Raw genomic sequence first — 14,036 nt, 5'->3', positions numbered from 1 at the left:
CCCGTGCGCCCTTTATGGTGGATGGAGGAGCAATGTAGACCTCTTTTGGACAAACGTGGAGATGTGATGTCAGATGATCTATATGGTCACTGCGTAATATTTCTGTGCGATATTAATAAGTATAATAATTATTGTATATTAAGCTGCTATAACTAGTGCATTGTAAAGGCTACATTCTATTAAGGGATTTGGCTATACAAATGTGCCCTCTGCTGGACAATCACAGTACACACAGGTCTAGTTCTTACCTGGTAGATAAGCCTTTCTCAACTCATCCATCCACATTTATGCTCATCCATGCTCCATCCCGGGCTCATCCATCCTCATTCATGCTTATCCATCCCCATCCATGACTCATCCATGCTTATCCTTATGCTAAGAAAGAAGTGCCGGTCTCGTGTGGTGAAAAGAGGAACAGCGTATCATAGGAACAGAGCTACCAAAATTTGGACACAGCATATGCCAGCCAATTAAAAAAGCGGGCAAAAGCTATTAGTATTGATCCAACCCACCCAGGTTACAGTGGGCTAGATTCACATAGATTAGCGGATCTTTAGATCCGCGTAATCTATGTGATTTACGATCCGCCGGTGCAATTTAGTGAGGCTAGTGCAGTATTCACAAAGCACTTACCTCGAAAATTGCACCGTCGGATCGTAACTCCCCCGGCGGAATTCAAATTCCGCGGCTAGGGGGAGTGTACAATTTAAATCAGGCGCGTTCCCGCGCCGTTTTAACTGCGCATGCGCCGCCGGCGAAATTTCCCAGTGCGCATGCTCCAAATGACGTCGCTAGGACGTCATTGTTTTCGGCGGCAACGTCAATTGCGGCCATCCGTATTCCAGACCGACTCACGCAAACGACGTAAAAATTTGAAACTCGGCGCGGGAACGACGACCATACTTAACATTAGCTACCCCTCATATAGCAGGGGTAACTAATTGCCGGAAAAATCCGAACACAAATGACGTAAAAAAAAAGCGACGGACGGGCGTTCGTTTCTGAATCGGCGGTTCTCCTCATTTGCATATCCGACGCATAAAAGATCGAGGCGACACCTATCGGCCGGTGGGAGATTGCAGCCTAAGATCCGATGGTGTAAGTCACTTACACCAGTCGGATCTAAGGGAGATCTATGCGGAACTGATTCTTATGAATCGGTCGCATAGATCCGACCGTCGGATCTCAGAGATACGACGGCGGATCAGAAGATCCGCCGTCGTATCTCTTTGTGAATCTGGCCCAGTGTGTCTGTCCCATTGCCATCAGGGAAAAGATATAGGACACTTAAAAGCATCTTTTTTTCCTAGGGCTGTATTTTTCATAATCCCATCAGGTACAGTGTTTTAGGAATTTGATGTGGAATTTAAAGCGGTAGTTCACCCTGACCCACATGATGTTACCATCGAGACAGGCATTGTAGCGCGAGCTACAGTATGCCTGTCCCGATTTTTTTAACCCCGTACTCACCTCGTAGTCGTCCATCGTAGATTTCGGCTCCCGCGGGGAATGGGCGTGCCTATGGAGAGGGAGGATGATTGACGGCCGGCCCTGGCACGTCACTCTCCCCGAAGACAGCCGGAGTAGGTCTCGGCTCTTCACGGCGCGTGCGCACAGGCTATGCGCACGCGTCGTGAAGACCAAGCCTATTTCGGCTATTTCCGGAGAAGCGTGACGCGCCAGAGCCGGCCGTCAATCATCCTCCGTCTCCAGAGGCACGCCCATTCCCCGGTATCTTCGATGGACGACTACAAGGTGAGTATGGGGGGAAAAAATTCGGGACAGGCATACTGTAGCTCGCGCTACAGTGCCTGATTTAAAGGTAAAAGAAAAAAAAAAATTTTTTTTCCTGTCGATAGGGTGAACCCCCGCTTTAAAAAATAACTTTTTTTTTTATTTATTTTTAAATAACATTTATATTTTGATATATTTAAATAGATATGTGGGCATGTGCTAGGAGTATGTATGTGTGGTTTTGTTGAGAAGTGTTTTATTGCTGCTGTAAAGAGTACCCAATTTTTTTTTTTGTTGTATACGATGACAATAAAGTATATGGCCCAGATTCACATAGAGCGGGCGCACATTACGCCGCCGTAACGCAAACAATGTACGCTACGCCAACGCAGCGCAGAGAGGCAAGCATGTAATTCACCAAGCCAGTGCCTTCTACGCTGCGCTGGGTTTCGAAGGAGTACGCCGGTGTAGGTGGAATTGGGCGTGAGCCATGCAAATGAGGCGTGACCCCCATGCAAATGATGGGCCGAGCGACAGACAGATACGTATCGCGAATTGCACATGCGCCGAGACGTGGACGCATCCCCCTGCGCATGCTCACAACCACATCGGAACAACTGCCTAAAATACGCCGGATCACTGCGTACGGTGTGAACGTAACCTACGCCCAGCCAGACACGTCCAACGTAAAATACGCCGGCTAGTGTTCCCTGGTGCAGACCTTTGTATGTTTGCTGCTGGGTTACACCTCCTTTATGTGGAATAACTTTACGCCGGACGTACAACTTACGCGCACTGCGTCGGGCGCACGTATGTTCGCAAATCGCCGTATTTCACTCATTTGCATATTTGAATGGCTAATCAATGGGAGCGCCACCATGCGTCCAGCCTAAATGTGCGCCCACCCTACGCCAGCGTAGGCAAGTTACGTCGGTGGGATGAAGCCTGTTTTTAGGCACATCTTAGTTTGTGGGTCCGGCGCAGAGATACGACGGCGCACACAGGGGAGGGCTGGCAGGGGGGGCAGGGTGGAAATCTCCCCCCGGGCTGGTGACACTATGCACAGCCACCGGCCGCCACTACCAAATGATGTTTTTGCAGAGCAGGAATATGCTTGCTGGAGCTCTGTTAACACAGGTCACGGCCGCTGCTCACCTCCCACTGGTGGACTCTGATGTAAGGGGGGCCTCTGTGTGGACTCTGATGTAAGGGAGGCCTCTGTGCGGACTATGATGTAAGGGGGGCCTCTGTGCGGACTCTGATGTAAGGGTGGCCTCTGTGCGGACTCTGATGTAAGGGGGGCCTATGTGCGGACTCTGATGTAAGGGGGGCCTCTGTGCGGACTCTGTAAGGGGGGCCACTGTGCAGACTCTGATGTAAGGGGGGCCACTGTGCAGACCAGTGGCGGCTGGTGCTCAAAATTTTTGGGGGGGCGCAAACGGAAAAAAAAAAATTGCAGCCTCACTGTGCCCATCACATGCAGCCACTGTGCCATCAAACGCAGCCACTGTGCCATGCCACCAAATGCAGCCACTGTGCCATCAATTGTCACCACTGTGCCATGCCATCAAACACAGCAACTGTGCCATCAATTGTCACCACTGTGCCATGCCATCAAACGCAGCCACTGTGCCATCAATTGTCACCACTGTGCCATGCCATCAAACAGCAACTGTGCCATCAATTGTCACCACTGTGCCATGCCATCAAACGCAGCCACTGTGCCATCAATTGTCACCACTGTGCCATGCCATCAAACGCAGCCACTGTGCCATCAATTGTCACCACTGTGCCATGCCATCAAACGCAGCAACTGTGCCATCAATTGTCACCACTGTGCCATGCCATCAAACACAGCAACTGTGCCATCAATTGTCACCACTGTGCCATGCCATCAAACAGCAACTGTGCCATCAATTGTCACCACTGTGCCATGCCATCAAACGCAGCCACTGTGCCATCAATTGTCACCACTGTGCCATGCCATCAAACGCAGCCACTGTGCCATCAATTGTCACCACTGTGCCATGCCATCAAACGCAACCACTGTGCCATCAATTGTCACCACTGTGCCATGCCATCAAACGCAGCCACTGTGCCATCAATTGTCACCACTGTGCCATGCAACACAGCAACTGTGCCATCAATTGTCACCACTGTGCCATGCTATCAAACGCAGCCACTGTGCCATCAATTGTCACCACTGTGCCATACCATCAAACGCAGTCACTGTGCCATCAATTGTCACCACTGTGCCATGCCATCAAACGCAGCCACTGTGCCCCTCAACTGTTGCCACTGTGCCAATTGTCACCACTGTGCCCTTTAATTGTCACCACTGTGCCCCATGATGCCACTGTGCCCATTGTCACCACTGTGCCCCATGATGCCACTGTGCCCATTGTCACCACTGTGCCCCATGATGCCACTGTGCCCATTGTCACCACTGTGCCCCATGATACCACTGTGCCCATTGTCACTCACCACTGTGCCCCATGATGCCACAGTGCCAATTGTCACCTCTGTGCCCTTTGTCACCACTGTGCCCCATGATGTCACTGTGCCCCTTTCCCTGTAAAAAGCACTTACCTGAGGATTCCATGTGCTCCCTCGATGTCTTCTGCCGCTGTGGTGAAGCTTCAGCCAATCAGGTTCCTGATAACCAGAATCCGGGAACCTGATTGGCTGAAACGGCCGTCAGTCTTATACAATGAGCGCAGATTGCCTGCGCTCAGAGTATAGACAGCTGAGAGCCGGAGAAAAGCCTATCGGAGCCGCTGGCTTTGATAGGCAGTTCCCCTCAGCCAACCAGCTGCCGCTATTCGGGTAACCGGCGTCCCGCATCCGGTTATCTGAATAGACCAGGCAGCGCTGGCAACCAACAATAACATACATTTGTGCATTTATGCACGAATGTGTGTTATTTGCGAGAGGGGGTGGCGCTGCAGCGCCCACTATAGACGGCCGCCAGAACTGCGGCTAAAATGTCAAAATGACATTTTAGCCGAATAAAAGTTCTTAAAGGGCCCGTTTTTGTTTTTTTTGTGACTGTGGGAGGGGGGGCGGTGCCCGTGCGTCCCTATGGACGGGCCGCCACTGGTGCAGACTCTGATGTAAGGGGGGCCACTGTGCAGACTCTGATGTAAGGGGGGCCTCTGTGCAGACTCTGATGTAAGGGGGGCCTCTGTGCGGACTCTGATGTAAGGGGGGCCTCTGTGCGGACTCTGATGTAAGGGGGGCCTCTGTGCGGACTCTGATGTAAGGGGGGCCTCTGTGCGGACTCTGATGTAAGGGGGGCCTCTGTGCGGACTCTGATGTAAGGGGGGCCTCTGTGCGGACTCTGATGTAAGGGGGGCCTCTGTGCGGACTCTGATGTAAGGGGGGCCTCTGTGCGGACTCTTGTGATCATGAAAAATCTTACACTGTTTTCCTTGATCCATTACTTTTCCACGCTCTATGGGCCACTTGACTGGACTTGCCCCCCAGGCCTAAGGCTGCCAGCCCTCCCCTGGGCGCACATTTGCACTTACGTCGGTGTATCTTGTTATACGTCGGCGTAAGTGCTTTGTGAATCCGGGCCTATATATCTATCTATCTATTCATGCCACATCAGTTATCATCTGTGCCACATTAATGCCACATCAGTGATCATCCGTGCCACATCAGTGATCATCCGTGCCACATCAGTGCTCATCCATGCCACATCAGTGATCATCTGTGCCACAGTGCTCATCCATGTCACATCTGTGCTCAGCATTGCCACATCAGTGCTCATTTGTGCCGCATCCATGCCCCATCAGTGCTCATTGGTGCCACATCCATGCCACATCAGTACTCATCCGTATCACATCCATGCCACGTCAGTTCTCATCTGTGCCACATCCATGCCACATCAGTTCTCATCAGTGCTGATTCGTGCCACTACAGTGCCTCATAAAAGTGTAATAGGTAGTCAAATTAGATTTGAAATGTATGTCCCTAGAACACCTGATGGTGCTCCCTGAATGTTGGGACTCTGTATGTGGCCAGGCTGTGGAAATTGTTTTACACATGTGGTATCGCCATAGTCAGGAAGAGTAACACAATGAAGTTTGGGTTGTCATTTTTGCTTTTGTACATGCTATGTGTTAGAAATATCTTATAAAGGGACAACTTTGTGTATAGAAAAAAAAAAGAAAAAATGACATGTTCAAAAGACTCATTATGCCTCATAAATTATACGTTGGGGTGTTAACTTTCCAAAATTGGGTAATTTTTGGGGCGTTTCCATTGTCCAGGTGCTCCAGGGCTTTCAAAAGTGTAAGGCCCCGTACACACGGCCGAGGAACTCGACGTGCCAAACACGTTGAGTTCCTCGGTGAGTTCAGGGATGAAGCCGCCGAGGAGCTCGGCGGGCCGCCTTCTCCCATAGAACAACGAGAAAATAGAGAACATGTTCTCTATTTTCTCGACGAGTTCCTCGGCGGCTCCATCGGGCCAAAAGTGTACAGACGACAGAGTTTCTCGGCAGAATCCGGGTTTGACCGAGTTTCTCGGTGAATTCTGCCGAGAAACTCTGTTGTGTGTACGAGGCCTAAGAGGTAGTCAAGAAATTAAATGTGTAATTTATGTCCCCAGAACGCCTTATGGTGCTCCTTGCATGTTGGGTCTCTGTATGTGGCTGGGCTGTGTAAAAGTCTCACACATGTGGTAATGCCATACTCAGGAGGAGTAGTAGAACGTATTTTAGTGTTTTATTTTTGGTATGCATATGTTGTGTGTGAGAAATAACTTGTTATGACAATTTTGTGAAAAAGAAAAAAAAATCGTAATTTTGCAAAGAATTGTGGGACAAAATGACAACGACAAAAAACTCACCATGCCTCTTACTAAATACCTTAGACAGTCTACTTTCTAAAAAGGTGTAATTTGGGGAGTTTTGTACTGTCCTGGCTTGTTATGGCCCATACACACGATTCAAAAATCGGACGACAGATCGTCCATTTTTTTTGCATGCTAGTCGCCTATCAAAAATGGAGGTTACTAAAGTGACAAAAATTCTCGTATGACAGAATAAAAAAATCGAAAGTGATGTCATGTGTTGTAATGTATTTCTATTGCATATTCAGACAACAACTGTACTAATTAAACGAAAATCGTACGATCTGGTATCGTACGAGAATTTTTTGTGTGTTTTTTTCCGATCGGATAATATCAGATGAACTGTCGTGATTGGTTATCGAAAGCTCTGTACTAACGATCCGATTAGTGTACGATTGCTTCGAAAGCGATATTTTTTGTCCGATTTTCAGATCGTGTGCACAGGCCTTTAGGGCTCTTTCACACGAGCGGACCATATGCCGCATTTTCATCCATCCGTTTAAAAAGGGACATACATTGATCCCTATGAGATTGCGGGTGTCAGCGGATGTTCAGCGGGTCTGCAATCCTCAGATTCTGCAGACGGAGGAAAACCCTATTTTTTCATTCGTCTGCGGATCGGATCGGGTGAACACGGACAGACGGTCCATGTTCATCCGATCCCCCCATAGGGGAGAGCGGAGATCTGACAGGGCGGTCCCTGCACAATGTACAGGGACCGCCCTGCTATCCGCTGGCTCAGCGGGGATCAGCGAAGAGATCCCCGCTGAGCAAGCGGAGGTTCACGGGGCGAATCATCACGGATCCGTCCCCTGTGAAAGAGGCCTAAGAGCCGGTTCACACTGGGGCGACCAGGGATCCGACTTCAAGTCGCTCGGTCGAGAAAATGAATGGAAGTGAATGGAGCCGTCTTAATGTACACTACTGAAGTCGCTCCGACTTCAGAAAAGGTTCCTGTACTACTTCAATCCGACTTCTAGGCGACCTGTACCCATTGATTTCAATGGAAGTCGCCTCCAAGTCGGATTCCCGTTCACAGTGAGGCAACTTTACAGGAAGTCGCCTTAGTGTGAACCTCTTCTAGGGAAAGCCCCTCCCTCCCACAGGGGAACTCCATGCCAAATTTTAAATAAAAAAACAGCATGGGTTCCCCCTCTAGGAGCATACCAGGTCCTGAGGTCTGGTATGGATTTCAAGGGGAACCCCCTACGCCGAAAAAACGGCGTGGGGTTCCCCCCAAATCCATACCAGACCCTTATCCGAGCATGCAGCCCGGCCGGTCAGGAAAGGGGGTGGGAAGGCCCCCCACCTCCTGAGCCGTACCAGGCGGCATGCCCTCAACATGGGGGGGTGCGCCCTGTGGCCTCCCACCCCAAAGTACCTTGTCCCCATGTTGATGGGGACAAGGGCCTCTTCCCGGCAACCCTGGCCGTTGGTTGTCGGGGTCTGCAGGTGAGGGGCTTATCGGAATCTGGGAGCCCCCTTTAATAAGGGGGCCACCAGATCCCGGCCCCCCACCCTATGTGAATGAGTATGGGGTACATCGTACCCCTACCCATTCACCTGGTGGTAGAAAAATGTCAATAAAAAAAACTACACAGGTTTTTAAAGTAGTTTATTAGGCAGCTCCGGGGGTCTTCTTCCGACTTCGGGGGTCTTCCGACTTCTCCCTTCTGCCGGGCACCACCGCTGTCTTCTGTCAGCTCTTTTATCAGCGGCAGCCCGGTCTTTTCCCTTCTTCCGACTTCTCTCTCTCTCTTCTCCCGCTCTCCGGTTCTTTTTCTCTTCTGCCGGGCACCACCGCTGTCTTCTTTCAGCTCTTTCACCAGCGGGGGGCTTCTGCCCCCTAGACGGGGAACCCCTTGCCGGTTTTTTATTTAAAATTTGGCATCGAGTTCCCCCTCCTGGAGGCGACCTCAACTCGTGTTGTGGGTCACATTGTGATTCATACTCAAGTCGTGTTCAAGTTGCCTCCCAATGTCGCGCTGAAAGTCGTGTTGCCCCTGTGTGAGTACAGGCTGTCAGTACATCAGGTGTGATACATTTTTAATGATTGGCACCATAGTTTGTAGACTCTATGGCCCAGATTCTTAAAGACTTACGACGGCGTATCTCCAGATACGCCGTCGTAAGTCCGAATGGCCGCCGTCGTATCTATGCGCCTGATTCATAGAATCAGTTACGCATTGATTTGGCCAAGATACGAGCGGCGTAAGTCTCCTACGCCGTCGTATCTTGGGGTGCATATTTACGCTGGCCGCTAGGTGGCGCTTCCGTTGATTTCCGGGTTGAATATGCAAATGAACTAGATACGCCGATTCACGAACGTACGTGCGCCCGTCGCATTTAGTTACGCCGTTTACGTAAGACATACGCCGGCGTAAAGATAAAGCAGGTCTCTAGGTGGCGCAGCCCATGCAAAGTATGGACGTCGGAACAAGCGTATCTTTTTACGTCGTTTGCGTAAGTCGTACGCGAATAGGGCTGTGCGTAAGTTACGTTCACGTCGTAAGGCAGTGTTCGACGTATCTTAGGCATTCTATCCGACGCATGCACACTGGGATACGTCCACGGATGGCGCATGCGTCGTTCAAAATGTCATTTACGTGGGGTCATGCTTTATTTACATAAAACACGCCCACCTCTTCACAATTTGAATCAGGCGCACATTTACGCTACGCCGCCGTAACTTAGGACGCAAGTGCTTTGTGAATACAGCACTTGCCTCTCTAGGCTGCGGCGGCGTAGCGTAAATACGATACGCTACGCCCGCCAACACTTACGCCGCCCTACGTGAATCTAGGCCTATAACTTTCACACAGACCAAATAATAAACACGGATTTTGGGTTATTTTTACCAAAGAAATGTAGCAGTATAAATTGTGGCCAAAATGTATGAAGAAAAATTACTAATTTGCTAAATTGTATAACAGAAATTATGAAAAATATTTTGTTTTTTACAAAAAAAAGGAGGTATTTTTTCATTTATAGAGCAACAAATAAAAAACCCAGTGGTGATTAACTGCTTGCCGTCCAGTGCACGACGATATATACTTCGGCACAATGGCACGGCTGCGCAAATGGGCGTACAGGTACTTCCCCTTTATGTTTCAATGATGTTTATTGAGGTTTCTTCAAAATTATACAAAACAAGGTAGAAAATTCTCAGTTTTATATTGCATGGTATACAACACAGTCAGGGAGTTGAAAGTTGTATATCCTAAAGGGCTCATGGGTCACTTATTATTCCTAACAAAAGTTAAAAACATCAGGCCCGTAATCCGAACCGCCAAGCCCACCACCCAAGGGTTTCCCTTGATCGAAAACCATAATGCATTTTCCTCCAACGTGGACGAACCAGCTCCCCATCAAACTGTCCGGGGGGGTCTGGCACCTCCCACAGCGCGGAAGCCTCCCGTATCAACCCATATCAGCAATGGTTCACCGAGGATAACAAGAAAACCCAACAATGCCAGGGTTGAGATCTGGCAAAAAATAAACAATACAAAAAAAAAAAGGAGGGTATAACAGTAAAGAGAAAAGGTAAAGAAGAAAGAAAGACGAAAGAGATAAAAGAGGAAGGGAGCTACGGCACCATGGTACTTCCCCTTTAAATTGCGGCATTGTGGGCGCGCACCGCGTACACCATGACTGTGGGACCCGCGGACTCGATGTCCGCCGGTGTCCCGCGATCTTGTCACGGAGAGGCAGAACAGGTAGATGCTTTTGTAAACAAGGCATTTCCCTGTTCTGCCTTGTGACAGGACGCTGATCGTCTGCTCCCTGTGATCGGGAGCAGTGATCAGTGTCGTGTCACTGGTAGCCCAGCCCCCACACAGTTAGAATCACACTTAACCCCTTCCTCGCCCCCTAGTTTTTAACCCCTTCCCTGCCAGTGTAATTTACACAGTAATCAGTGCATTTGTATAGCCATGATAGCTGTATAAATGACAATGGTCCCAAAATAGCGTCAAAAGTGTCTGATTTGTCCGCCATAATGTCACAGTCACGATAAAAATCGCTGCCATTACTAGTAAAAAAATAATAATAATAAAAATGCCATAAATCTATCCCTTATTTTATAGAGGCTATAACTTTTGTGCAAACCAATCAATATACACTTTTTGCGATTTTTTATTTTTATTTTTTACCAAAAATATGTAGAAGAATACGTATCGGCCTAAACTGAGGAAATTTTTTTTTTTTTATATATATATATTTTTTTGGGGGATATTTATTATAGCAAAATGCAAAAAAAATATGTGTTTTTTTCAAAATTGTTGCTCTTACCACACAGAGCTCTCCTTTCTGGCGATGATACTCCCTGTATGTGATGTCATTCTTGCACAATCCAGGTATTGCGTTACCGGCTGCTGGGATCAAATTACTCGCCAGCAAATCCAACAGAGCGTTGCAAGGGAAATCTCTGAATGCTATTTTGCCTACTTACCAGCTCTGCCCAGAGTGTCTCAATACAAACTGGTTTATGTAAAAAAGGTTTAATAACTTTCAGGTGAAACTTCAAGGAGATTATCGCAATTGAAGATATTTAAAGAGAACCTGTCACCACCGGGAAACTGAATATTTTGTTTTAGTCCCGATTCAGGCACGCGGGGCCGCCATCAGGAATTATGGGGCCCCTTACACAGCTTCAGGCATAGGCCCCCTGGAGCAGAGAACCCTGGGGGGGGGGGTGCTGCTGCCTCAAATTGAAAAGCGGGGGGGGGGGCTGCCACGAACTGAGAAGCGGGGGGTGCCGCCGCTAGGGGAAAGGGAATAGCTGCTCCAGGTGGGAACCCAGACGAACATCCACCGTTGCAGACAACTCAGGTGCAGGCAATGCACTTAGCAAAGCAGGAACAAAAGACTGACGCGTTTCGCACTGAAACTAGTGCTTAGTCATAAGCACTAGTTTCAGTGTGACACGCGCCAGCAGGTGGGTTTTATATTTGCTTTGCTGTGACTTGTAGTGCTGTCCTTCTTTCAATAAAGGCTACAATTTGTTCAGAGTGCGGCTGTCCAGAGACAATTTTTGTTCCGGGTGCTGCCGCTAATTGAGAAAATTGAGAAGCGGGGGCTGCCACGAATTAGGGGGGGTAGCCATCCGGGGCCCTGGGGACCTCTGGGCCCTTTAATAAAAAAAAAAATATATATATATATATATATATATATATATATATATATATATATAAAATGTTTTTATAAAAAAAAAGGGGGGGTTGTCACCTGGGGCCCTGGGGACCTCTGGGCCCTTTAATAAAAACAAAACAAAAAAAATACAAAAAAACAATATATATATTTTTTTTTTATAAAAAAATTTATTAAAAAAAGGGGGTTGCAATCCAGGGCCCTGGGGACCTCCGGGCCCTTTAATAAAAATAAAAAAATAAAAATAAGAAAAAAAATATTTTAAAAAATGTAAAAAAAAAGGGGGGGTTGCCATCCGGTGCCCTGGGGACCTCTGGGCCCTTTAATAAAAACAAAACAAAAAAATATATAAAAAAATAAATAACATTTTATAAAAAAAGGGGGGGTTGCCATCCGGGGCCCCAGGGACCTCCGGGCCCCTTACGTAAAAAAAGGCCGTTGCCATTCGAGCCCCTTACAGGTGTACTGCCTGTACCCCCCTGATGGCGGCCCTGCAGGCACGGTTCACATTGGTGCAAATCCAGCACCGGTTCCTGCATTGCCCGCGACTCGCAGGCAGTTCACACTGCCCTATGCGAACCGTTGGGAGTGTCAATACAAAGTTAATGACACAACCAGGTCACTTTGCATATCGCAGTGTGAACTGTCAATTTGGACATGAATCCGATTCTGGTGCACGACATTGGTCTGAATGCGATGCAAATTCATCCATACAATCTGATGGGTTTTACTTCCATTTTTGTTCCCTGCAAAGTAAAAGCATAATGGGCTAGCATGCATCACATACTAACCCAATATATGGCACTTACAGTGCCTTGCCAAGTGTTCACCCCCCTGAGCATTTTTTGTTTTTTGTTGCCTCACAACCTGGAATTAACATGGATTGTTTGGGGATTTGCATCATTTAATTTACAGAACATGCCCACAACTTTGAAGATGTGTTTTTTTTTATTGTGAAGCAAACTACAAATAGGACTAACAGAAAAAGTCAATGTGCATAACTATTCACCCCCCTAAGGTCAATACTTTGTAGAGCCACCTTTTGCGGCTATCACAGCTCCGCGTCGCTTTGAATAAGTCTCTATGAGCTCGCCACATCTTACCACTGGGATTTTTCCCCATTCCTTCTTGCAAAACTGCTCCAGCTCCTTCAGGTTGTGAACAGCAATCTTTAAGTCTGACCACAGATTTTCTATTAGATTGAGGTCTGGGCTTTGACTAGGCCATTCCAACACATTTACCTTTAAACCACCCAAGTGTTGCTTGAGCAGTGTGTTTGGGGTCATTGTCCTGCTGGAAGGTGAACCTCCGTCCTAGCCTCAAATCACACCCAGAGTGGTACAGGTTTTTCTCAAGAATATCCCTGTATTTAGCACCATCCATCTTTCCCTTAAAGCGGGAGTTCACCCATAAAAATTTTTTTACCCGTAGATTGATGCTCATTTTGTCTAGGGGAATCGGCTAGTTGTTTTAAAATCCGAGCAGTACTTACCGTTGTAGAGAGCGGTCTTCTCCGCCGCTTCCGGGTATGGTCTTCGGGAGTGGGCGTTCCTTCTTGATTGACAGTCTTCCGACAGGCTTCCGAGGGTCGCATCCATCGCGTCACGACTAGCCGAAAGAAGCCGAACGTCGGTGCGGCTCTATACTGCGCCTGCGCACCGACGTTCGGCTACTTTCTGAAAATCGTGACGCGATGGATGCGACCGTCGGAAGCCTGTCAATCAAAATAGGAACACCCAGTCCCGCAGCCCATACCCGGAAGCGGCGGAGAAGATCGCTCTCTACAACGGTAAGTACAGCTTCGATTTTAAAACAACTAGCCGATTCCCCTTGACAAAATGAGCAGGAATCTAAGGGTAAAAAGTGGTATTTCTGGGTGAACCTCCACTTTAACTCTGACCAGTTTCCCAGTCCCGACTGCTGAAAAACATCCCCACAGCATGTTTTACTGTGGTGATGGTGTTCTTTGGGTGATGGGATGTGTTGGGTTTGCGCCAGACATAGCATTTTCTTTGATGGCCAAAAAGTAAAATTTCGTCTCATCAGACCAGAGCACCTTCCTCCATACATTTTGGGAGTCTCCCGCATGCCTTTTCGCAAAACTCAAAACGTGCCATTTTGCTGAAAGCAATGTCTTTCTTCTGGCCACTCTGCCATAAAGCCCAACTCTATTGCCGCGTACACACCATCGCTTTCTGCGATGGAAAAATGCGACGCTTTATGTGCTTTAAAAAAACGTCATTTTTCAAACTTCAATTTGAACAACGACGTAGCATACACACCATCGCTTTTTC

Source organism: Rana temporaria, chromosome 3, assembly GCF_905171775.1.
Source record: "Rana temporaria chromosome 3, aRanTem1.1, whole genome shotgun sequence".
Classification (NCBI taxonomy): Eukaryota; Metazoa; Chordata; class Amphibia; order Anura; family Ranidae; genus Rana; species Rana temporaria.
Note: the sequence above shows the minus strand (reverse complement) of the source record.